This window comes from Physeter macrocephalus, chromosome 2 (genome assembly GCF_002837175.3).
Source record: "Physeter macrocephalus isolate SW-GA chromosome 2, ASM283717v5, whole genome shotgun sequence".
NCBI classification, from domain to species: domain Eukaryota; kingdom Metazoa; phylum Chordata; class Mammalia; order Artiodactyla; family Physeteridae; genus Physeter; species Physeter macrocephalus.
Window position 1 is genome coordinate 41,677,067 of NC_041215.1, and position 24,574 is coordinate 41,701,640.

The 24,574-nt window shown below is 45.8% G+C and overlaps 1 protein-coding gene across 6 annotated transcripts in view; it reads left to right on the forward strand.

Annotated features, from left to right (window-relative positions):
- LOC112062645 (alpha-1,6-mannosylglycoprotein 6-beta-N-acetylglucosaminyltransferase A) overlaps window positions 1–24,574 on the forward strand; it is a 280,334-nt gene that overhangs the window by 99,054 nt on the left and 156,706 nt on the right. The window contains exon 1 of one of the 6 annotated variants that reach the window (XM_028501647.2): window positions 6,052–6,261. The exons of the other annotated variants lie outside the window; for them this stretch is intronic. The gene's annotated coding sequence lies outside the window, so the exon portion shown is untranslated. Of the gene's footprint in view, window positions 1–6,051; window positions 6,262–24,574 lie in introns of those variants that run through there. 6 annotated transcript variants of the gene reach the window in all.

Below are 24,574 nucleotides of genomic sequence, written 5' to 3' on the forward strand. Positions count from 1 at the left end.
TAAGGGTCTGACACTGTCTTATATTTGTGGTAGGGATTATGGGCTTTGTGAGCAAAACCCTTTGACATTTGTGGATGGAGCATACTCATTATATGAAGAGGAATTCCCTGAAATGAATGTCAGTTCTTTTTTAGCCCCTAAGCTTTGCTTTATGAATTACCATAAAGTTTATTTAAGAAACTTCTGGTAGTTAAGAGGAGAGAAGGGTGATTTCTGAAGATTCTATTGGCCACCTACTTCAGAATCTTGGCATTCTTTCACATCTAGTGGGGGAAGAGGGGTGTCATCATTAGATACAAAGGCCCCCCAGGATGCTGATGTGACTAGTAGGGATGGGCTAGCTCCTTCCTCTTACCCACGCTGTCTCCTGATTTGTAACCCACATTTGGGAGATAGGGGGCATATTAGTCTCCTATTGCTGCTGTAACAAATGACCACACTCCGTGGCCTAAAATGACACACATTCATCTTACGGTTCTGGAGGTCAGAAGTCTGAAGTGGGTCTGTAGTAGGCTGAATAATGCCATCCACAGATTTCAAGCTCTTGACTCCTAGACCTTGTAAATGGTACCTTATATGGAAAAAGAGACTTTGCAGATGTAAGTTGAGCATCTTGACATGGGGAGGCTATCCTGGATTATCAAGATGGGCCCTAAATGCCATCACAGATACCCTTGTCACAGAGAGGCAGAGGAAAATTACACAGAGACAGGAGAGGAGAAGGCAGAGTGACCATGGAGGTGGATGGCCTGATGCAGCCACAAGCCAAGGAATGTCCACAGCCACCGGAAGCTGGAGGAACCAAGGAATGGATTGTCTCCTAGGCTGGTGGGGAGGGCAGAGCACAGCCCTGCTGACACCTTGATTTCCACCCAGTGAAACTGATTTTGGACTTCAGGACTCTAGTACTGTGGAAGAGTAAATTTCTGTTGTTTCAGGCTACTAAGTTTGTGGTAATTTGTTACAGCAGCAATAGGAAACTAATAAGAGTCTCACTGGGCTAAAATCACGGCCAGCAGGGCTGTGTTCTTTTCTGGAGGGTCCAGGGGAGAATGTTGACTTGCCTTTTCCAGCTTCTAGGGGCTGCCCGCAGTCCTTACCTGGTGGCCCCCTTCCATCTTCAAAGCCAGTCTGTCTTGACACTTCTTAGACATTGACCCTGTGACATTGACAAGGGTCCACACGTGAGGACCCTTGTGGACGCACCTGCGTAATCCAGCCTAATCTTCTTAAGGTCATCTGATTAGCAACCTTAGTTCCAGATGCAACTGTTTTTTTTTTTTTCGGTACGCGGGCCTCTCACTGCTGTTGCCTCTCCCGCTGCGGAGCACAGGCTCCGGACGCGCAGGTCCAGCGGCCATGGCCCACGGGCCCAGCCGCTCCGCGGCATGTGGGCTCCTCCCGGATCGGGGCACGAACCCGTGTCCCCTGCATCAGCAGGCGGACTCCCAACCACTGTGCCACCAAGGAAGCCCGCAACTGTATATTTTTAACTGAAGTATAGTTGACTGAAAATATTAGTTTCAGGTGTACAGCATAGTGATTTGATATTTTTATAGATAATACAGCATCCAAAGTTGTTATCATCTTGACTATGTTCCCTGTATATTATATTCCTGTGACTTATTTATTTTATAACTGATAGTTGGTGCCTCTTAATCCTCTTCCCCTGATTCACCCATCCCCCCACCCTCCATGCACAATTTTAATTCCCCTTGCCATGTAAGGCAACATAGTCACAGGTTCTGGGGATTAGGACAGGAACATTTTGCCTGGGGGTAGGGACATCATTCTGCCTAGCACAGTGGGCAGTTACTTAAGAAAAGTATATAAGGTGAAGAAATAGGTCTTCTCTGGGAAACTTAACTTGCCCATCTGGGCAAGCTCCTCCTTCAGCTCCCTGAGTCCTCCAGACTTTTATGTTTTAGCCTCCAGATCAAGCTTGCTTTTTCGAGGCACATGGCAAACCCCAGGATAATACTAACAGGTTAAAAAAAGATAGTTGCTTACCAGAGGTACTGGTCATTTGCTTCTGCTAGGCTCACAAGTGATCTTGAGAGCCCAAACCATTGAGACCAGGCCTCAATGATATGTATTAGTTGGTGTGGTGCCACCAAGCAGACCTCAGGGGGTCAGTGCCTGCAGGCTTAGCAGAATGCCTTTCCACAGCTCAGGGGGGTTTTAAGGAGGTTTCAGCTTTTACTCTATTGCCCTGTTGGTGTGTGTGTCAAAACTCAATAAAGGTGCATGAGATTCAGCTGGACAGTAACCACACCTTATTTGAAGGCAAAAAGCCCTTGTGTTCTATTTCTAAAAGATTTCGCATTTGTCACCCTGTCCTAACCCTGTCAGCCTTGTTGCTGTCATTCTAGCAAGGGCTGTGGGGGGAAGGGAGGTGGAGGGTCCCCAAGGACACAACACAGCCAGGCAGCCTGTAGAACCAGAGCTTTCTGAATCTTGGCAAGACCTTTTCTTTTTAAAGCAGACCAGTATTTTCCAAACTTCATGCACAGTTTTTACCATCTTCCTGTTACCACCTGTACTAGTTACTTAGCATTTTTTCTTCAAACTTATTTTAATAAGAATGTATTATTATTTTATTTACATATAATAAATTTATCATTTATTTTAATTTGGTCTCATGCTAACTGACATCATATACAAACATACAGATTTGGTGTGTGTCTACATGTTGAAATAATTACTGAACTGTTAGAATCAAGAGTGTGTTTGGATATTATGCGTGCCAGGGCGTAAATGTCCCCCACTCAGAAAAAAACTGTATTAGACCATGCTGACTCCCCCGGACGTTTCGCACCCTAGGGAGATAAAGTCATCAGCCAGACTTCTGTTAGCTTTAGCGGCTAAGAGGGTGGCTGGTTAGCTATTTAGGAACATTGCAAGTAGAATTCCTGTCCACCAGGGAGTGGACAAGCTGATATTCTCAGCAAGCAAAAGAGTGTAGTTTCTTACACTAGTATTTGCAATATAAATAACACAGAGATGTATATAACCCTCCCGCCCCAAAACCTTCATCTTTGTCCCACTTAGGGATAAAAGCTAAGGAAGAACTTACAGTATGTCTATATGAAATGTCTAAGGAAACAAGGTCGAAACAGGGCCTTCACCAGACCATGAAACTCAACATCCAAGTGAAGCAAAAATGTAATAAACATAACTCTCTATATCTATTTGACCTTTCTTGACTGGGCTTTAAACTTTTTAAAATTTTTATACAATATTCTTTGTTTTAATAAAACTTGATCTCACTTTCAGCCTCTGGGGAAAATGAAAGAATTAAATAATAAAGAAAATCAAATCAGTAAGGAAAGGCCCCACGGTTGTGATCAGTGTCAGATTTTCTGAGTATCTTTTTTTTTTTTTTTGTGGCATGCGGGCCTCCCTCTGCTGCGGCCTCTCCCGTCGCGGAGCACAGGCTCCGGACGCGCAGGCTCAGCGGCCATGGCTCACGGGCCCAGCCGCTCCGCGGCACGCGGGATCCCCCCAGACCCGGGCGCGAACCCGGTTCCCCTGCATCGGCAGGCGGACGCGCAACCACTGTGCCACCAGGGAAGCCCAAGATTTTCTGAGTATCTTGAGAGCAGCGTTGCCAGGTGGTCTCTGTTCCATTGGCATGAAGGCCATGTGCATGGAAAGACCAAGGCCTGTCCTGCAGTTGTCTGTCACCAGCAGCCACTTGTCTTCCTCTTCTCTTGCTTTTGCATCTTTTTTGGGGTCAGGGGGTTTGTATATGGGCTTGGCTTCTTTGTACAACAACATAAAACACCTTAAAATGATCACCTTGCTTCCTGGGCCTCCTCTCGTCCAGTTTTGAGAGAATGTAAAATCAGAGTTCTCTGGAAATATGGAGCATCTCCAAATTCCCCCGCAAAACAAGGATTTCGTTTTACATGGAAAATCATGGGGAAGACTTGAATTTCCTCTATACTTGCATTCTGTCCCTCCTCTTCATCGTCTTCTCATTCTTCTCCGGAAATAATCCTTTCATTATTCCGTTGTGATACATCAAACTGGGGAGAAGGAGGATGTCAGGAAGACCTCGAGACTTGCACGTCTCTGGGGCGGCGATGGTGGTGAATGAACCAGCCTGAGTGCTGAGCCTCACTGGGCGAGGAAGGCCCGATTTGAGGAAGTCGATGCAGGTGCAGAATGTTTGGCTCGTCTTCTCCTTGACATTGAGATCTGTTCTGCTCTTTGGAAGAGCCCCGTGTGGACAAGCCTTTTGAATATGTGCACCTTATTTTCAGAGGGCCTTTGCTGCTGACTTGGGTAAAAGCATGACTTTGTATATACCTCATCGCCTCATTTTCCTGGAGGAAATTTTTATTTATCAACCTGCAGTTTCAACCCGAGAGTCCAATTTGCTGTTGAGAGCCCAGTCAGAGGGCCTTTGCTGCTGACTTGGGTAAAAGCATGACTTTGTATATACCTCATCGCCTCATTTTCCTGGAGGAAAGAAAAGGAGGCAAGTGACAGGCTGGCAGCAAATTGGACTCTCGGGTTGAAACTGCAGGTTGATAAATAGGTGGTCCTGATGGTGAGGCGCCATTTTGTCTGATCAGGGATTGGGCTGGCTTTGGAAACATCAAAGACGTTCAGGTGGTGAGAGTTGGGCCTCTGTCCTTTGAAATCTTGAATTCGAAGATGAAGAGGGTCAGTGCCGGGTGCTTCCTCCGGTTCCGGCAGTACACTAAAGGCTGGCCACCTTCCACTTGTGATTCTGATCCACTTCATGAAGGAGTGGGTGAGGACAGCGTTAGAATCTTCAAGAATTAGAACTGCTAGGAAAAGTGAGTCAGCATTCTGTCCAATCTTTAACAAGCTTAGGCACGTGGGGTGAACGAATTTGCCCTAGGCCATACAACCATCTAGCGCCTAAGGGTAGGTACCTTTCTCAGAGCGGCCATCCTCAGGAACCTTAGCTCCACCTACCGGCCAAGCAGCATTGGGTAGAGTCATTGAGGCAAGCTGGGTCTTAAAAAAACAACAACAACCCAGCACCCTTGATTTCCATTTAACTTTTTATTGGCATATAATACGCATGCAGGAAAGTACCCATGACAAGCGTACAGCTTGATGGATTGGCACAAAGTGCTCACAGCCCCCTAACCAGCCAGACAGGCAAACAGAACATTGCCAGCAATTCAGAAACCCTTTCGGCTCACTTCTGGTCCTCAGTACCCGCACTACCCTTCCCACCACTGTCCTGACCTTTACTATCCCTGATTGCTTTGGTCTGTTTCTGCGTACTCTATGTGAATGAACTCATGGAGTGTGTACTCTTTTGTATTGGCTTCTTTTGCTCAGTATGATGTTATGAAGTTCATGTTATTGTGTATATTTGTAGACCATCTGTTCTCATTGCGGTAGTCTTCCGTTGTGTGGATATGCTGCCATTTATTGGTCCGTTCTAGCGTAGACGGGCATCTGGATAGTTCCCAGTTCGGGGCTGTTCTGAATGGCGCTTCTGGAAACACTCTAGTATATGGCTCTTGGTGAACATAGGCCCACACTGCAGTTGAGTATATACTTAGAAGTGGAATTTCTGGGTCACAGGGAGTATGCATACTCAGCTGTATGAGAAAACTGCCAGTTTTCCTGGTCATACCAACTTGTATTTACCTTCTACCATCAGTGTGTGAGAGCTACCCTCCCTCACATCCTCAGTTCACTGACTATTTCCTGTCCTTTTCACCTTAGCCATTCTGGTGGGTGTGTCCTGGTACTATGTTGTGGTTTTAACCTCATCCTTTATATTTGATTCCAGAGGACTTGGTTATGTGCTTTTGTTGTGTGCTTATAATGGACTTTGTAATCTTTACTGTTTTTAGATGCTGACCTTAGGCAGGCATAATGAAGTTTTCGAAGAGGCTGATGTTTTCTAATGGACCCCACCATCTCTCAGCTGTTCTGCAGGGGAGAAGCTTGTGAAGTCGGTGTCTTGTACTGCATACCATTCTGCTCTCACCATTTGTTTGGTTGACCTTGGAACATTCTGCCTTCCTGGGAATCTTGGGCACGGTTGGCATTGAGACCAATGCCTCATTTGGTCTGTTGCCATGAGATCAGCAGAAAAAAGGAACAAGGTCCAAATCAGGCTGGCTTAATTTGGTCTAGCTGAATTTATTAGTACTCACCCTGGGCATTTATAGTTCTACCCAGGGGACTCAGCGGGTAAAAGATGGATAAGTCTGAAGCTTGTTGATGTCCAGGTCCAATGAGACCAAACTTGATTTTCAGGTTTGTAGTGGGAAATTCCCCTGTTGCAACCCAATACACTTCCAGGATGGAAGGATTACAACAAAGGAAAATGAAGATGAAGTAGCTCAAAACCCCTTGACAACCTGAAAGCACACTGTTGTGTTACTTCCTAGAATGGAGTCCAAGTTTTTCTGTTCTTTGAGGCAATTTCATGATCTAAAGAATGTACCGTGAAGATCCTGAAGGGAAATTAAAGATTGACTAGGAAATAGTGCTGGTACGTGAAGCATGTTAGATACCCAGGTCGCCTTACGTAAGCGTGTGATCTGAGTCATTCTCCAGCTCTTTTCCTGAGAGTTTCACACCCAGCATAGGAAGGTAATTAATGAAGACAGATTTGGCATCGTTTTCTGTGTTGCTATTTTTTGCCGTTACTGCTCTCTGTCTGGGGACCATCTCGGGTGCTCAGGGAATGAGGGAGATGGGAGCCGGGGAGTGAGGTCTCCAGATGGGAGGCACCATCCATCTTGTACTTGACAGTTGAGGGCCAGCTGAATAGATCAGAGCCCTCGTCTGTACATGACAGGACTCTTGCTTAGCACAGGGATGCCTTTGCCAGAAAATAAAGCCACTGTGGACTTGGTAGAAGACCGACTTCATTAGGATAATGGGATGCTGTTTGCTAGGACCCCAGTGGCTTGTTTTCTCATTAGCTGTTCTGTGGGTTGATCAGGAGGTTGTTGTGATCCTTTCTTGTAAGAGACATGTCCCTGGAGGTTGGTAAGAGCCTCAGGGGCCCCATGTTGATCATACCCAGTGTGGTGTTGGCTAAAAGTTGAATGAATGTCTGTGTTTTGGGGATCTGACTTTCAGGACTTCATGCTATTACAAATGTGACATTATATTGGGCAGAAGGGGATGAGTATGGCCTGAAGGAGTGCGTGAGAGTGAGTGTGTGTGTGTGTGTGTGTGTGTGTGTGTGTGTGTGTGTGTGTGTAGGGTACCAACTGGGTTTTTGTAGCTGCAAGGAAAGAAAGCAATCATTTGTGAGCACCGATAGCTGCTCAGGACTATGCCAAGCTTTGGATTTTCATGTCATAGCATCTTATTCAATCTCATTTCTCCTCCAGTTTACGTATGTGAAACTGTAGTTTGCAGGCCTTGAGAATTTGCTGGGCTAGAGTTCCCTGGGAAAGTGTAAGGGAAAGTGGGTGTGGGTACCTGAAAACTGAACCGAAAGCCACTTTCCAGAGGAAATGCATCATGGAGAGATGCTGCATTTGCCACTGAAGAAGCAGTCACCCTCTTTAATGAAGAATTAAAGTTCTTCATTTCAGAAATGGGGCTGAGATGACAGGCTTCTTGCAGCACCCCTGGGACAATCACCATGGCAGGTGTGGTTACTGGGACTTGCCCATTTTAGATGGCAGGCCCTGGGCTCACCACCTGCTGTGGATTTCTGACTTACAGCCAGAAGGAGTAAGGCTGGGCCCTTATCTAACCTCTTGCTTAGAGAAGAGGGCCTCTTAAGTCCATCAGACTGGAGTTCCCTGGGGGCAGAAGACACGTCTTTTTCGTTTTCCTCCATGCTGAGTGCATAACTAGGCAATATGTTGACTGAAGGGGGGAAAACATGGAACGTCGAAGGAAAAAAAATGAATTATAACTCAGGGCAAGGCATAAAAACATTTTTCTTTCTCAAAAGGATTCGACATCTTCACTGGAAATGGTTGTTTAGATTCACTGGGAGCTGGTTTCCAGGCAGGTGGTGTGAGTGACAAGGGTGGGTTATACAGGTGATGAATGCCTGCTGGCTGTTACTATTATTATTGGCTTCCAGGAGGTGGAATAGGAGGTGGGATCTTGGTCCACCTCTGCCCCTTTCTTTCCTCAAGAAAGATGATCAAAATGCACAGAGGAGGGAGTGTTACAGATGAGGGTGATGATGTGTCCACACCTAACTTCAAGTATAAATCCCTTGTAAAGTTCAGAAATATTTTGTTCAGAATTGTATTCAAATCCCTTACAACAGGGTTTCTCTCCAGATGTGAGCGTGACTGTAAGGACTGATATGAAATCAGCCTGTTTTATAAAAATGTAAGAAACATTGGGAAACTTGTAAGTGCACATGAATAAAGCTCTCATTTTATTCTCTCAAACAAGCAGGCCAGCAAAAAAATACCTTACAACAGATCATGAGATGCCTCCTAACATGTGACCACAGTCTGCTTAAGAACTTGGGTGTTCAGTATGGCACAGGACAGACACTCTTTACTGCCCTAAGTTAGACTGTTCATTTGTCAGCAGTTAGCCGTCGCCACGCCAACATGACAAGCTACACCAACACTTAGTGCCCTAAATCAGTAAGTCTTAAGTGGCTTACTACGGTAAGTGTTCCTGGGTCTCAGGTCAGTGGGGTAGTGGTTCTGGTCTCAGCTGGGTTCACTCATGCCATTAGGGGGTAGCCTGCTGTTCTTAGCTGGCTTCCCATGTGTTTGGGGGGTTGGCTGGCTGAGTCTGGTCCAGGATGGTCTCAGCTGGGACTGTAACTGACCAGCGTTCGTTCGTGGCCTCCTTAATCAATAGAAATTGATCAGAGGCCAGACAGGAAATTCAGGCAAGGCTTTATTGGGGCCCCTGCTGCAGCAGACGGGAGAGAAAACAAGTAACTGTTCCCTCGCTCACTTGCTCCCCGGGGGAGGGGGGCGGAGCTGGTCCCTTATAGGCGGTGAGGGTAGGGGTGTGTCCAGGGGTCGGGCTAGAGGCGGGGCTTAGGTGGTCTGCCCACCCCTTCGGTGGTGTTGTGTGCAGGGGGCATGCGCAGTACCCTGCTTTTGTTCCTGACCCCCTGCTTTTGCTCATGGCTCTTCAGCAGCGGCATTTGGGTGATTTGGTCCTTGTATCTTGTTGTCCATAATTTGTCCCAACTGCGCATGCACGCAGTTACTTTTAGTTCCTTATATGTTCTTTGTCTTTTGTTGCCGGAGGAGACGTTTGTCCTGGTGCAAGCACTGCAGCGAAGGGTCCCAGGACCCAGCCTGTCTCAGGACAGCTGGGCTCCCTTCCACGTGGCCTGCCCTCCTGCAGCAGGCTGGCCGAGGTTATTTATGTGGTTCTAAGAGGGTAAGCAGAAGCATGCAATGAATGCCTTTTGAGGCTCAGGTTCAGAACTGGCATTCCTGACTTCCACCGCATTTATCAGCGAAAGCAAGGTGCAGGCTCGGTCCAGATTCAAAGGATAAGGATAAAGACTCGTCTTGATGAGAGTTGCTGTGGAGTCTCATTGCAAGGTGCCTGGATAAGGGAGACCATTAATTAGGGCCATCAATGCCATTCATCTACCACATTCATTCTTTTATTCATTCATCCCATAATCCTTCTTGTGGTCCCTTAAGCCATCCTTTGCTCTCTAGTTCTATTCTTAATGAAAACTCAAGAAAGACTGTACCATTTACTGTGCATAGTCGCTGAGGAAGCCACCAAGATAAGCGAAGTATGAGCCCACCCTGCAGAAGTTCATAACCAAAGGGGTGGGGGAGATGCACATGAAGGCGGCCAGTGGAGTAGCCCAGCAAAGTTTGTGTGCAAAGTGGGCATTGACCTCCAAGGAAGGGGTGAACCAAGTCTGTGGGTGGAGAGGTTTCCCAGAATAGGAACTGAGTCACCCAGGAACTGAGAGCAGGAAATGTCTGGAGGGAAGGGGGGGGGAACCTCCAAGGAAGGGGTGAACCAAGTCTGTGGGTGGAGAGGTTTCCCAGAATAGGAACTGACTCACCCAGGAACTGAGAGCAGGAAATGTCTGGAGGGAAGGTGGGGGAAGCAGGTGGCAGGACCTTTAGTAGCTTCTTCTGGAAGGCTTGGGTCACTGTTGGGTTGAAGTGACAGGAGATCAGGTGGGCCAGGTGGACCCCACTGCCAGGAGGGCTCAGGGGCTCAGCCATTCCTGACGGCCAAAGGACTCATTCTAGTGACTCATGCACTTGAAGGAACAGACAGTGTGATTATTGCAGGCTGATGCCTTTCCCTCACCAGAAGGAGGAAGGCAGGCAAGTGTGGTTCTGTGGATTCCAAACTGTGTGCTGAGGGGCCCTGGGATTCCCGGAGAAAGTCATGAGGGCACCATGGGGATATTGTGCAATGTTGAGGAAAACAGCTATCTCTGCCAGACAGCACTTAACTACTGCCATGAAGTTCTTTGGCGCTAACTCTTTGGTAAATGGAGCTTTTCTGAGTTACTTCTTTTGGCTGAAGGGTATCATGAAAAAATTACTGAAACTCTAAGGGCACAGTAAGGTGAGAAAGTTTGAGTTTGGGAACCACTGATGAAATTATTAAGGGCCTTCGGTTCGAATGCTACCCCTGCCACTTATTAGAAGTGTGACCTCAGGCAAGCGAGTTACTTTCTCAGACTTGTTTCCTCATCTGTAAAGTGGGGATGGTACTTCCCCACCCACCCACAGGGTGATTGAGAGGAATAAATGAGTTTGTATAAGTAAAGGGCTGTAAGTGGAGCCTGGCAGTGGGTAAACACTAATTGGTTAGCTGCGTTTTTTTTTTTTTTTGGCCACGCTACTAGGCTTGCAGGATCTTAGTTCCCCAACCAGGGCTCGAACCCGCGCCGCCTGCAGTGGAAGCGCGGAGCCCTAACCACTGGACCGCCAGGGAAGTCCCTAGCTGCCTTATCACAGTTACTCATTCAGCACTGCCCCCGTAACTGGGCTGTTGCCGGGTCCGTTGTCTTTTTTTGTGAGGGTAACACAAGCACAGCACAGGTACCCCTGTTGGAAGGAAGGTCTACAGAGAAGTTCACAAGCCTTTGAGCGGCCAGTGGGACTTCCTATTCTGCGTGAAACTACAGGCTGCAGTGGGCAGTGCTGTGCATCTTTACAGTCGGCCACGGGATCCTCTTCTCCCCCAGGCTCTCATTTCAGGAAACTTTCCTTTCCAGAAGCGGCTCTGTTTCAAAGTCATGTTCTTAGGCACCTCCATTCATAGCCTGTCTCTTTCCTGCAGCCCCACCTCTACCCCCTGTGAAATGACCTGTCTCCGCAGTCAATGGCTCAGATGAAAGGAGCATAAGAGGGTGTCTCTGGCTTGTCCTTTCCTGCATTAATGGAAAGGAGCCGGACAGCCTGTGATGTGGCAGTGGGAGGTGCTCTTGCAGGTGCCTGCAAATCCTTCCACGCCCCAGGTGGGCTTTCGTTTGTGATTTTAAGCTGATTTGTGATGGCTTAGGCTGCTCATTGGCCCCTCCCTCTTTTTTCCTAAGAGGGCATTGGATTGCATTGGGTGAGATTCTCCGCTGGGGGTGTGTGAGTGTGTGTGTGTGTGCGCGCGCGTGCGTGTGTGTGTATGTGTGTGTGTGTGTGATGCTGCCATGTTTTATTTGCTGCAGCAGTCTGTCCACATTCCTCCTCATCTCTCTCTCTCCTTCAGTCCACTCTGTTCTTTCCACTTTCATCCAGGGAACTTTTTCCCTCCTCTGCGCAAATGTCGCTCTGACTCCTCTCTCTGACTTGTAGCTGGAAGTTGGCTGTGTCCTCATTTCTCATTCTGATCCTGCTCTTTTTGGATTCTGCCAAATCTCTTTTGCATTTGTTTTTCACCTCCGCACTCTAGGCTGTCAGCAGTTCAGTGAGCCCTTTCCAAGCTCATTTTTTCCCCATTTGCTTTTTAATTAGTTTTCCTCTCCTGCTTCTCCTCTGGTCCCCTCCATCCTGCAGTTCTTCTGTGGATAAACAGAACAAGTCCCACCATCTCTTGCGTGCTTTTCAGAAAATGTGGGTCAGAGCAGTGTCCATCACGGTTATTGTTTCTAGGCTTGCGGCTTTGTCTTGAAATTTGGGATTTTATTCATTTGTCATCTTGCTCTGTAATGAGGCATGTAACCTGTTTGTAGGCGTTTTATGATCTGCAGTAAGTTTCCAGAGGCAGGGACTTGGTATCGCCCATGGAGTATTTGTTGAAAAGGATTCGTATTTTAAAAACAAAGTGTTCCAAGTGTTACCCTGTGTCTTTAAAGTACATCTTCCAGAAGACAGGGAGCAGGCTTCCCTTTATAGCTTCAGGCACTGTCTGTGAAACCCTTTAAATGTTAAGTAACCTTTAGTGTCTGTGTATTTGCGGGGCAAAGAGTGTTCATAGCTTTTATCAGATTCCCCTTGGAGTCTGTGCCCCCCTCAATATTCGGACCCCCTGCCTAGGTTATTTAGAAAGCCTAAAGAGATTGGAAATTATAGTGTGCGATCTGGAAGAAAAGGATAGAGGCTGCAGGAGTATTTAGAAAACTGTTTCTAAAGAGGATTAAGCCCTCATCAGGCACCCAGAGGTGCATAGCCCAGGCAGCCACGGCTGTGACAGCCACATAGGGGATGGTGGTCATGAAGGCACTTGCTATTTGTTTTTGAGAGTTTTCCCCGTGTACTAATTCTGTCTCTCTTTTTTTTTTATCGGAGTATAGTTGCTTTACACTGTTGTGTTAGCTTCTGCTGTACAGCAAAGTGAATCAGCCATACCTATACATATATCCCCTCTTTTTTGGATTTCCTTCCCATTTAGGTCACCACAGAGCACCAAGTAGAGTTCCCTGTGCTATACAATAGCTTCTCATTAGTTATCTATTTTATACATAGTAGTGTATATATGTCAATCCCAATCTCCCAGTTCATCCCCCACCTTCCCCTCTGTGGTATCTATATGTTTGTTCTCTATAACTGTATCTCTATTTCTGCTCTGCAAATAAGTTCATCTATACTATTTTTCTAGATTCCACATATATGCGTTAATATACAATATTTATTTTTCTCTTTCTGACTTACTTCCCCCCCGTACTAATTCTTACCCCCTTAGTATTGACTGCTGATAGATTGCTAGAGCTTGAATGGAATAAAAGGAAAAGGTTGTTGCCTTAAGAATATCCCATCTAAAGCACATCACATCAGTGCTATCCTATGCTGCAAATCAGCCCAGCTCCTTAGAGCATGGCATAGGCTGCAAGGAACCAAGGTGGTTGCGGTCCCCATTGGAGCTTCTAGATCCCTGCTGCTCAGAGGGGCTCCGCAAGCTGGCAGTGTCGGCAACAGCTGGGAGCTTATTAGAAGTGCAGACTCTTGCGACTATAGATTATCATACTAAGTGAAGTAAGTCAGGAAGAGAAAAATACCGTATGATATCACTTATACGTGGAATCTAAAATATGACACAAATGAACTTATCTATGAAACAGGAACAGAATCACAGGCATAGAGAATAGACTTGTGGTTGCCAAGGGGGAGGAGGGCTGTGGGAGGGGATAGACTGGGAGTTTGGGATGAGCAGATGCAAACTGTTTTATACAGAACGGATCAACAGCAGGGTCTTACTGTATAGCACGGGGAACTATACTCAGTATCCTGGGATAAACCATAATGGAAAAGAACGAGAAAAAGAATGCATATATGTGTATAACTGAGTCACTTTGCTATACAGCAGAAATTAACACAACACTGTACATCAGCTATACTTCAATTAAAAAAAAAAGACGTGCAGGCTCTTGAGGCCCACAGACTCAGAATCTATAGAATAACCAGAGTCCGAGGTGATTCATAGGCACATGAACGTTCAAGGAGCAAAGCTCTAAGCTCAGCCTGTTCCAAGAGCAGCAGCCAGGTCTCTCTGAGGCATTGTGTCATGGGCATGGCCTGTCCATGGGTTAGATTCAGTTCTGATTTCCTTTCACTTTTTGGTAAATGCTAATACAAAGTGGTTTAGATATACATCTGTATGTGATCTAGTTTGGCACCTTGCTGTGTTAACAGGCAAATGTGTGGATCAGAAAAAGAATCCTTTTTGACTATCTACTTGAGGTCTGGGGATGGGAAGATACCATCATGCCTACCGTATGCAATCACCATAGACGGTGCTGAGGATTCGAGCAGTAAGACACTGGTTCTGCCTTTGAGGAGTCTGGTCCAGGGAGAGAAACATTAAAAGGGTAATTTCGTCTCGTAGTGTATCTTGTGATTGCATAAGGGACCAGAGAAAAGAGCGGGTAGTTTTTTGTCCTACTGCTGGCATGTCACCAAAATCAGTATACATTGATAGGTGGACAACCCTATATGATAAAGTCATTTTTAGACCTTTGCCAGAATTTGATCTCTTCTGGGAGCTGCCCTGATGCCTCTTCAAACTGTGAATGGGAAGCACCTTTTGTGTTTTCAAGCAAGTAGCTTAAATAGCCATTTGTTCAGTTACCAGTCAGCTGATGTGTAGCCCGAGAGAGAATGTTTGTCCTTGAGAGCTTGTTCTGTGCTCTGCCCCTTGGCTAAGAGTCCCTGCTTCCTATTACATGGAATGACTTCCCACTATGACTTTTTGTATTTGTGATCTCACACTGAAGGCATGTTATGTTAAACTTAATGCTTTTCCTTCCAAATTGCCTAGATGAAGCATGGTCACTAATCCCTGTAGCTGAAATAACCCATTTGAAAGATATAGGAGGTAGATGTTGGCTTTTTCTCTCTCTCTCTTTTTTTTATTTTTAAGTGAAAGTGAGTTTATATAGAGAGATACACATTCCACAGACAGAGTGTGGACCATCTCCAAAGTCTAGAGAGGCCCTGAGAGAAACACATTCCATAGACTGTGGACCATCTCCGAAGGCTGGAGAGGCCCTGAGAGGAGCATGTTCCATAGAATGAGGACCATCTCCGAAGGCTGGGGAGGCCCTGAGAGGAACTCATTCCATAGAATGTAGACCATCTCAGAAGGTTGGGGGGGCCTTGAGAGAAACATACTCCACAGACAGAGTGCGGACCATCTCCAAAGGTTAGAGAGGGCTTGGCTCTCTTGATGCAAGGTTCTTAAGAGTTGCAAAAGAGAGAAGCAATGACCCTATAATATATGTACTTTCTGTTGACAGATGTGGAACAAAAACTGTATTTGGGAAACCAGAGAGTGTTTGCTATCAAGCTCTTTTTTTTTTTTTTTTTTTAAACTAAAACTCTTTTTCCATAGCCTGACTTGCTTTTCCACACTGGTTTGGAATCACATAAACTTGGGATGAGATTCTGCAGTTGCTTCTTAGCTGTGTGAGCTTTGGAAGGGCAGTTAGCTGATTCTCTGAACCTCATATGCAAAGTGGGGAGCAAATATTTCAAAAGGGTAAGAATGGAATGAGGTGGTGTATGCAGAGGGTCTAAGTAGAGTATTTGATACCTAGTGCCTAGCACCCAGCAGGCACAGTTGCTGGGCACTGTGCCTTTGGCACTATGTTGAAATATGCTTACGAAGAAAAATAACACATGACCTGCTCTCCTTGGAGCTTGTAGTCCTTTAGTACATGACTGTACTAAAATGCTAGGCAGGTGGCAGATATGTAAAGCAGCCTGCGTAGTTTCCATGGAATATTGGATGGACATGCTCAACACTTCATTCCTGCCAAGGTCCTCTCACAGGAAAGGGTTCACTGTGACCAGATAGTCCCATTTTTTTTTTTCAGGAGATGCCGGAAATTTAGAGTTTTCTATGAAATCCCCGTTTCCCAAATGCTGTTAAGTCATTTAAAAAAAACTCCTTGACCTGATTTCTAGTCTACCATCAAATAACAATAAGGGTATATCCTTATCAACGCATGTAATTTTGATGTTCTGCCCTCTCTGGCCCATCACTTTACCACAAAGCAGGGCCCCTATCCTTCACCCCATCTCGTTTCCTACTAACAGGGCACACTCCTGGAGTCTCTATCCCAGGGCATTGTCTACACTCTCTTCCTTGTGGGTCGTGGGCTGCAATGGTAAGAAACTTGACCATGGAATGGCTACTTGTCTGTGAAACAAAACCGTTTAAAAGTCTCCTACTGGATTGAGCTCTGGGTATGGTCTTTCCACCTCTCTGTCCTAATTGCTGCTTCCCCATGAAACCCAAAATGAAAACCTGAAGTAGTAAGTTTGAGAGAGGAGCTGTATTGGCAGGACCTTTATATTCATTCTCTGCAGGGTTCAGCATTTATGAGCACTCAAGTTCTGAGCTACAAATGTTGCCCCTAACAGACAATAAAATAGTACCTCTCAGAAGACATTGGTACCAACCTCATTGTTAGTCTGGCTTTTTTATCGGCTGGATTCTGGAAAAGCTGTACTCTCACCCATACCTACTTACTTTGAATTATATCGTATGGTTCCTGGGGTGGGCTTGGCAGAGATGGTGTCCTTGAGAAGGCCCTTGGCTTAGTCTAGATCCCTCTTTAACTGCGATCTTCTTCAGCCTTTCATACAGCCTCAGACTGTCCTGGTTCATCGGGGGTGGGAGGCATTGTATTCTTCGGTCAGTTCCATGGGCTTTGGAGTGGGAGGTCTGGTGCTAACGGTTGTGTTGCCTGTGGCTGTGGAGTGTGACAGGTGAGAATCAGCCACGTTTCTTTTCCCTAGACTAGGGCCCAGTTGTGGAGCTTTTCACTCACCTGCCAGCCATTAGAGAGACTAAACACAGGCTGGCTTAAAAGCTCAAGGCAGGGAAGAATTGGACCCAGAAAATACCAGGCTCAGGATGGTGGTGTCTAAGCAAGAATATTAGCAAAAAATTGGAAGGATTTATGGAGGAAGTAATGTTAAGAGAGGAAAGGACTGGCATATTCTTAGTCACTGTTTCAGTCAGAATGTAATCAGCAGTCAGAACAGTACAGAATTGGTGTGGGGTGAGTCACAGATGACTGTGACAACTGTTGTGACAACATTATGTTTGTGAGAGTGTGTGTGTGTGTGTGTGTGTGTGTGTGTGTGTGTGTGTGTGTGTGTGTGTTTAGGAGGGTAGGAAAAGACCAGGAGTGAAGTGGAAGGTAAGGAGGGTATTCCTTTGAAGGGGAAGGTGAGGATTCATAGGAAAGTTGAGGAGGAGTCTTAGTACTATAAATGTATAAACACTCAGGGTCAGCCTTTGACAAATTTTAGGGTAAGAAAAGCCCCAATTAGAATCCTCATTTTCAGTTTTGGTGAAAGTTGCCTCAAGTTGTCCAGCCAGAGGGTACAACACAAATGTCTTTCTCTGGATATATATCTGGCATTTCTCAAATGTATTTGACTGTACCACTTGTGCCCATTGTTGGTTTATGGCCTCTCAACTTCCAATTTGTCCCTTTTGCCTGCTCTGTAAAACTGGATCTGGGCCCCTTCAATTTGTTTCCTTTGCAGATGGCACAATGTTAAGCTTTGCCAGTAGAGGGCACTGGGGAGACGTTGTAGGAGGAAAGGGTTTTGCTCCTGATTCTTTGTGCTTTCTGGGGGGCTCCTCCAGAGTGTGTGTCTTCTCCAGTGTTGGCTCCCGTGTCACGTAGCAGCCAAGAGCGCACGGTGGCCAGCAGCTTCCCGAGCACCGTCTTGGTGATATATAGCAGCTTGCCTGCAGTGAGATACCTCCCTGTGAACAGCTTTCCTTGGCACTGTAGAGGATGCATTTCTAGAAAATTTGGCCAACTGGCACCACAGTGGCTTCTGTGCCATCTAGGGAGTCAAAGCTGTGCCCTCTCCAACAATTAGGGTCTCCCCCCTGGGGTGGGTGCTGCCTCTTCCTTGGGTTCTCTGTCTCAGTCCCAAGGGTAGTGGCTGTTCCTTAGAGCTGGTCTTCCTATATGCTTTAGCATCCCTTGTATTACTGCTTACTAGTCAATCTCTTGTTACCCTAACCCTGGTTGTAGTGAACTATTGTTTATATTAAGCTTTTCCTGTTAATGTTACTGTGTGATTTCCATCTCCTGATTGGATTGACTGATATTAGACACCTTTTAAAGTACTGTCAAGAAAATTGTTGACTCTGAAATAGGCAAAAAATACTATCTAGGGTCCAGTGCACCCTTCTGGGTCATCTATGCCTTTCATTTTCTTTGAACTGTTGTACTAATGTGGCAAGTTACAGAAAAATGATAGCAGTGGAAGTGATTCTTATTCATAGAAATACAAATTAATTTTGTCCAGTGGAGGTACTATTGATTGCTCTCAAGAAACCAGTTTTATATATATTAACAAATTTATTTCAACACTCCTGATGTGTTCTGTGTGTGTTCTTTGTAATCTCTTTTGAATCTGTTGTAATATCCTTCTGGTTCCCTCTTTAATTAATGAGCTAAGTAAAATCTTTGATATCTGTTCATTTTATATTTGTAAGAGTCATGGTTTGATCTGTAGAAAAATCATAACAATATAATACTTTAAGGAGCTCATGAGATATGCCCACTTATATTAAAAAATACCATAGAAAATGGTGATATGAATTGCTTGATTTAGAAACACTTTTAATATTTTATAACTGGACAACTAGAGAAGTAAAATTTATTTGAAAGAACAAATAAGTATTACAATTATGTTTTGACATAGAAGATAAAGATTCATAACATAGCGGACCGGGGCGGCGGGCAGCCAGGGTCCGTCAGTCCGCCTGCAGCTGCCCAGGCTGCACCCGTGCTCGCCGGTTCCCACGTCGGGGGTCCGGGGCCCCTCCCATGGGACCAGCACCAGGGGGTCCTCGAGTCCCCTCCAGGGGAACCAGAAGAGACTCCCACGGGGGTCCCAGAGTGGCCACAGGTCCGCTTCCATGGGGGCTGTAACCAGAGGAACCAGAGGAGACCATGGGTGGACTCCCAAGGGGACCTGGGTGACCAGTGTCCACTCCCATGTGTACCACCACCAGGGATTTCTGACGTCTCTTGAAAATGAGAGATCTGGCAATAGGCCATCATTCACACCACTTCAGAGACCCCTTTCACAGATGGCTGCCTGTATGAAGGCCCCCAGTGACTCATCTGGGATTGTTCTCCACACAGGCACCGGCCCCCAACACTCTCTGTCCCTTCTGTACTGACCCCATTCTGTTTTATGATCAGGGAGTGGTCAGCCCCAGTCCTCACCTGGGTCCTGAGCTCACTCACGGCTCTAACCTCTGCTTGCTGAGGACAATGTCCTGCACTGGGACGGCGCTCAATAGATGTTTGTTGAATTAAATAAAACCAGTGAATTTGGGGGGAAAAAAAAGATTCATAGAGGAAAGGACTGGCATATCCTTAGTCACTGTTTCAGTCAGAATGTAATCAGCAGTCAGAACAGTACAGAATTGGTGTGGGGTGAGTCACAGATGACTGTGACAACTGTTGTGACAACATTATGTTTGTGAGAGTGTGTGTGTGTGTGTGTGTGTGTGTGTGTGTGTGTGTGTGTGTGTGTGTGTTTAGGAGGGTAGGAAAAGACCAGGAGTGAAGTGGAAGGTAAGGAGGGTATTCCTTTGAAGGGGAAGGTGAGGATTCATAGGAAAGTTGAGGAGGAGTCTTAGTACTATAAATGTATAAACACTCAGGGTCAGCCTTTGACAAATTTTAGGGTAAGAAAAGCCCCAATTAGAATCCTCATTTTCAGTTTTGGTGAAAGTTGCCTCAAGTTGTCCAGCCAGAGGGTACAACACAAATGTCTTTCTCTGGATATATATCTGGCATTTCTCAAATGTATTTGACTGTACCACTTGTGCCCATTGTTGGTTTATGGCCTCTCAACTTCCAATTTGTCCCTTTTGCCTGCTCTGTAAAACTGGATCTGGGCCCCTTCAATTTGTTTCCTTTGCAGATGGCACAATGTTAAGCTTTGCCAGTAGAGGGCACTGGGGAGACGTTGTAGGAGGAAAGGGTTTTGCTCCTGATTCTTTGTGCTTTCTGGGGGGCTCCTCCAGAGTGTGTGTCTTCTCCAGTGTTGGCTCCCGTGTCACGTAGCAGCCAAGAGCGCACGGTGGCCAGCAGCTTCCCGAGCACCGTCTTGGTGATATATAGCAGCTTGCCTGCAGTGAGATACCTCCCTGTGAACAGCTTTCCTTGGCACTGTAGAGGATGCATTTCTAGAAAATTTGGCCAACTGGCACCACAGTGGCTTCTGTGCCATCTAGGGAGTCAAAGCTGTGCCCTCTCCAACAATTAGGGTCTCCCCCCTGGGGTGGGTGCTGCCTCTTCCTTGGGTTCTCTGTCTCAGTCCCAAGGGTAGTGGCTGTTCCTTAGAGCTGGTCTTCCTATATGCTTTAGCATCCCTTGTATTACTGCTTACTAGTCAATCTCTTGTTACCCTAACCCTGGTTGTAGTGAACTATTGTTTATATTAAGCTTTTCCTGTTAATGTTACTGTGTGATTTCCATCTCCTGATTGGATTGACTGATATTAGACACCTTTTAAAGTACTGTCAAGAAAATTGTTGACTCTGAAATAGGCAAAAAATACTATCTAGGGTCCAGTGCACCCTTCTGGGTCATCTATGCCTTTCATTTTCTTTGAACTGTTGTACTAATGTGGCAAGTTATAGAAAAATGATAGCAGTGGAAGTGATTCTTATTCATAGAAATACAAATTAATTTTGTCCAGTGGAGGTACTATTGATTGCTCTCAAGAAACCAGTTTTATATATTTTAACAAATTTATTTCTTTCACAGATGGCTGCCTGTATGAAGGCCCCCAGTGACTCATCTGGGATTGTTCTCCACACAGGCACCGGCCCCCAACACTCTCTGTCCCTTCTGTACTGACCCCATTCTGTTTTATGATCAGGGAGTGGTCAGCCCCAGTCCTCACCTGGGTCCTGAGCTCACTCACGGCTCTAACCTCTGCTTGCTGAGGACAATGTCCTGCACTGGGACGGCGCTCAATAGATGTTTGTTGAATTAAATAAAACCAGTGAATTTGGGGGGGAAAAAAAAGATTCATAACATAGCCACAGCATGGGAAAAATATTTGCAAATCATATATCTGATAAGGGACTTAAATTTAGAATATGTTAAAACCTCTTTCCAACTCAGTAATAAAAAGGCAACCCAATTAAAAAATGAGCCAAGAGAGCTTCCCTGGTGGCGCAGTGGTTGAGAGTCCGCCTGCCGATGCAGGGGACGCGGGTTCGTGCCCCGGTCCGGGAAGATCCCACATGCCGCGGAGCGGCTGGGCCTGTGAGCCATGGCCGCTGAGCCTGTGCGTCCGGAGCCTGTGCTCCGCAACGGGAGAGACCACAACAGTGAGAGGCCTGCATAATGCAAAAAAAAAAAAAAAAAAAGCCAAGAATCTGAATAGATAACTCCCCCCAAAGAAATACAGATAGCCAATAAGTACATGAAAAGGTTCTCACCATCATTAGTCATCAGGGAAATGCAAATCAGAGCCATAGTGAGATACACTTTACACCTACTAGGATGACTACAGTAATAATAATAATAAAAAGACAGATGATAACAAGTGTTGGTGAAGATATGAAGAAATGAGAAGCTTCATACACTACTGTTGGGAATGTACAATGGTACAGCCACTGTAGACAGCATTTTAACAGTTCTTCCAAGTGTTAAACATAGAGTTACCATATGACCCAGCAATTCTACACCTAGATATAAACCCAAGAGAAATGAAAACATGTGTCCATACAAAAAGTTGGACATGAATGTTTATATAGCAGCTTTATTCACAATAGCCATCAATTGATGAATAGATGAAATCTGATCTCTCCATACAGTGGAATATTAAGCCACTAACAGAATGAAGTACTGATACATGTTATAACAAGGATGAGCCTTGAAAGCATTGTGCTAAGTGAAAGATGACAGTCACAAGAGACCACGTAGTATAGGATTCTACTTATATGAACCATCCACAGTAGGCACATCTATGGAGACAGAAAGTGGATTACTGATTTTCTGGGGGCGGGAGGTGGGGGGAGGATGGAGGACTAGGAGGTGAAAAGTAAAGGGTTTTCTTTTTAGGATGATGGAGATGTTCTAAAATTGATTGTTGTGATAGTTGCACAACTCTATGGACATTCTAAAAACCTTTGAATTGCACACTTTGAAAGAATGAATTGTATGGTATATGAATTACAGCTCAATAAATCTGTTACCAAAAAAAAGGTAACCTAGACAAATGATCGTCAGATAAACCGAATTCCTCAGTGGTGGGTGGTGAATGCTGCCTGTGCGTGAACATACAGATCCACTGTCTGCAGGTCAGAAGATCTTCATGGGCTTTCTCTTTGTATGTCCTCTCACATAGAACTTTCCTTTTTAATTTGGAGCACCATTTCTTTAAGGAAGATTATTGCAAAACGAACTGAATAGCTGCATGATTTCTTAACAGGATGTTCCTCCCCTCCCCATCCCCCCAGCTTTGGAAGCAGTTTGGAGAACCGATGCTTTATTGGAACCTTTATTTCTCCTGGTTTTCTATCACTACTTACGTGTTTAAAGTCTTATTTTGTATCTTTTCCTGTCAAAGTCTCGTGATAGTGGCTGCTGAAGGAGTCTGTAAATTTGTAAATTATTTACTTTACAAATGATACAAAGCCAAAATGATACCTAGAGCTTTGATTGACAGAAACAATTCAAAGAAAAACCAATGGGGTAGAACAATGGACCAAAAGTAACAATATAAAATGTCTTGGGTATACAGTCTCCCCTTATCGGTGGTTTTGCCCTCTGCAGTTTCACTTACCTTCCGTCAACCACAGTATGAAAAATTCCAGAAATAACAATTCACAAGTTTTAAATTGTGCGCCATTCTGAATAGCAGTGATGAAATCTTGCACCATCCCACTCCATCCTGCTCAGATGTGAATCAGCCCTTTGTCCAGTGTATCTGCCCGTTAGTCACATAGTAGCCATTTCAGTTTTCAGATCAACAGCTGTGATATTGCAGGGCTTGTGTTCAAGTCACCCTTATTTTACTTAATAATGGCCCCAAACTGCAGGAGTGGTGATGCTGGCAATTCACATATACCAAAGAGAAGCTGTAAAGTGATTTTTAAAAAAAATAAATTTATTTATTTATTTTTGGCTGTGTTGGGTCTTCGTTGCTGCACACGGGCTTTCTCTAGTTGCAGTGAGCGGGGGCTACTCTTCATTGCAGTGCGTGGGCTTCTCATTTCGGTGGCTTCTCTTGTTGCAGAGCACGGGCTCTAGGAGCACCAGCTTCAGTGGTTGCAGCACGTGGGCTCAGTAGTTGTGGCTCGCGGGCTCTAGAGCGCAGGCTCAGTAGTTGTGGCACACGGGCTTAGTTGCTCCGCAGCATGTGAGATCTTCCCGGACCAGGGCTCGAAACTGTGTCCCCTGCATTGGCAGGCGGATTCTCAACCACTGAGCCACCAGGGAAGCCCTAAAGTGATTTCTTTAAATGAAAAGGTGAAAGCTCTCAACTTAATGAGGTTGCTAAGATACACAGTAAAAACGAATCTTCTGTGAAACTGTGAAGAAGAAAAAAGAAATTTGTGCTAGTTTTGCTGTTGCCCCTCAGACTGCAAAACTTACAGCCACAGTGCATGGTGTTTAGTTAACAAGGAAAAGACATTAAATTTCTTCAATAAGATATTCTGAGAGACCACATTCACATAACTTTTATTATAGTATACTGTTAGAATTGTATTTTTTTGTTTGTTTTGGTTTTTTTTGTTGTTTTTTTCTTGTGGTACACTTTGTTGTTGTTGTTGTTGTTGTTTTGCAGTACGCGGGCCTCTCACTGTTGTGGCCTCTCCCGTTGCGGAGCACAGGCTCCGGACGCGCAGGCTCAGCGGCCATGGCTCACGGGCCCAGCCGCTCCGCGGCACGTGGGATCTTCCTGGACCGGGGCGCGAACCCGGTTCCCCTACATCGGCAGGAGGACGCGCAACCACTGCGCCATCAGGGAAGCCCTGGACTGTTTTTTGTTTTTTGTTTTTTTGTGGTACGCGGGCCTCTCACTGTTGTGGCCTCTCCCGTTGCGGAGCACAGGCTCTGGACGCGCAGGCTCAGCGGCCATGGCTCACAGGCCCAGCCTCTCTGCAGCATGTGGGACTCCATCCTGCTCAGATGTGAATCAGCCCTTTGTCCAGTGTATCTGCCCGTTAGTCACATAGTAGCCATCTCAGTTTTCAGATCAACAGCTGTGATATTGCAGGGCTTGTGTTCAAGTCACCCTTATTTTACTTAATAATGGCCCCAAACTGCAGGAGTGGTGATGCTGGCAATTCACATATACCAAAGAGAAGCTGTAAAGTGATTTTTAAAAAAAATAAATTTATTTATTTATTTTTGGCTGTGTTGGGTCTTCGTTGCTGCACACGGGCTTTCTCTAGTTGCAGTGAGCGGGGGCTACTCTTCATTGCAGTGCGTGGGCTTCTCATTTCGGTGGCTTCTCTTGTTGCAGAGCACGGGCTCTAGGAGCACCAGCTTCAGTGGTTGCAGCACGTGGGCTCAGTAGTTGTGGCTCGCGGGCTCTAGAGCGCAGGCTCAGTAGTTGTGGCACACGGGCTTAGTTGCTCCGCAGCATGTGAGATCTTCCCGGACCGGGGCACGAACCCGTGTCCCCTGCATCGGCAGGCGGACTCTCAACCACTGCGCCACCAGGGAAGC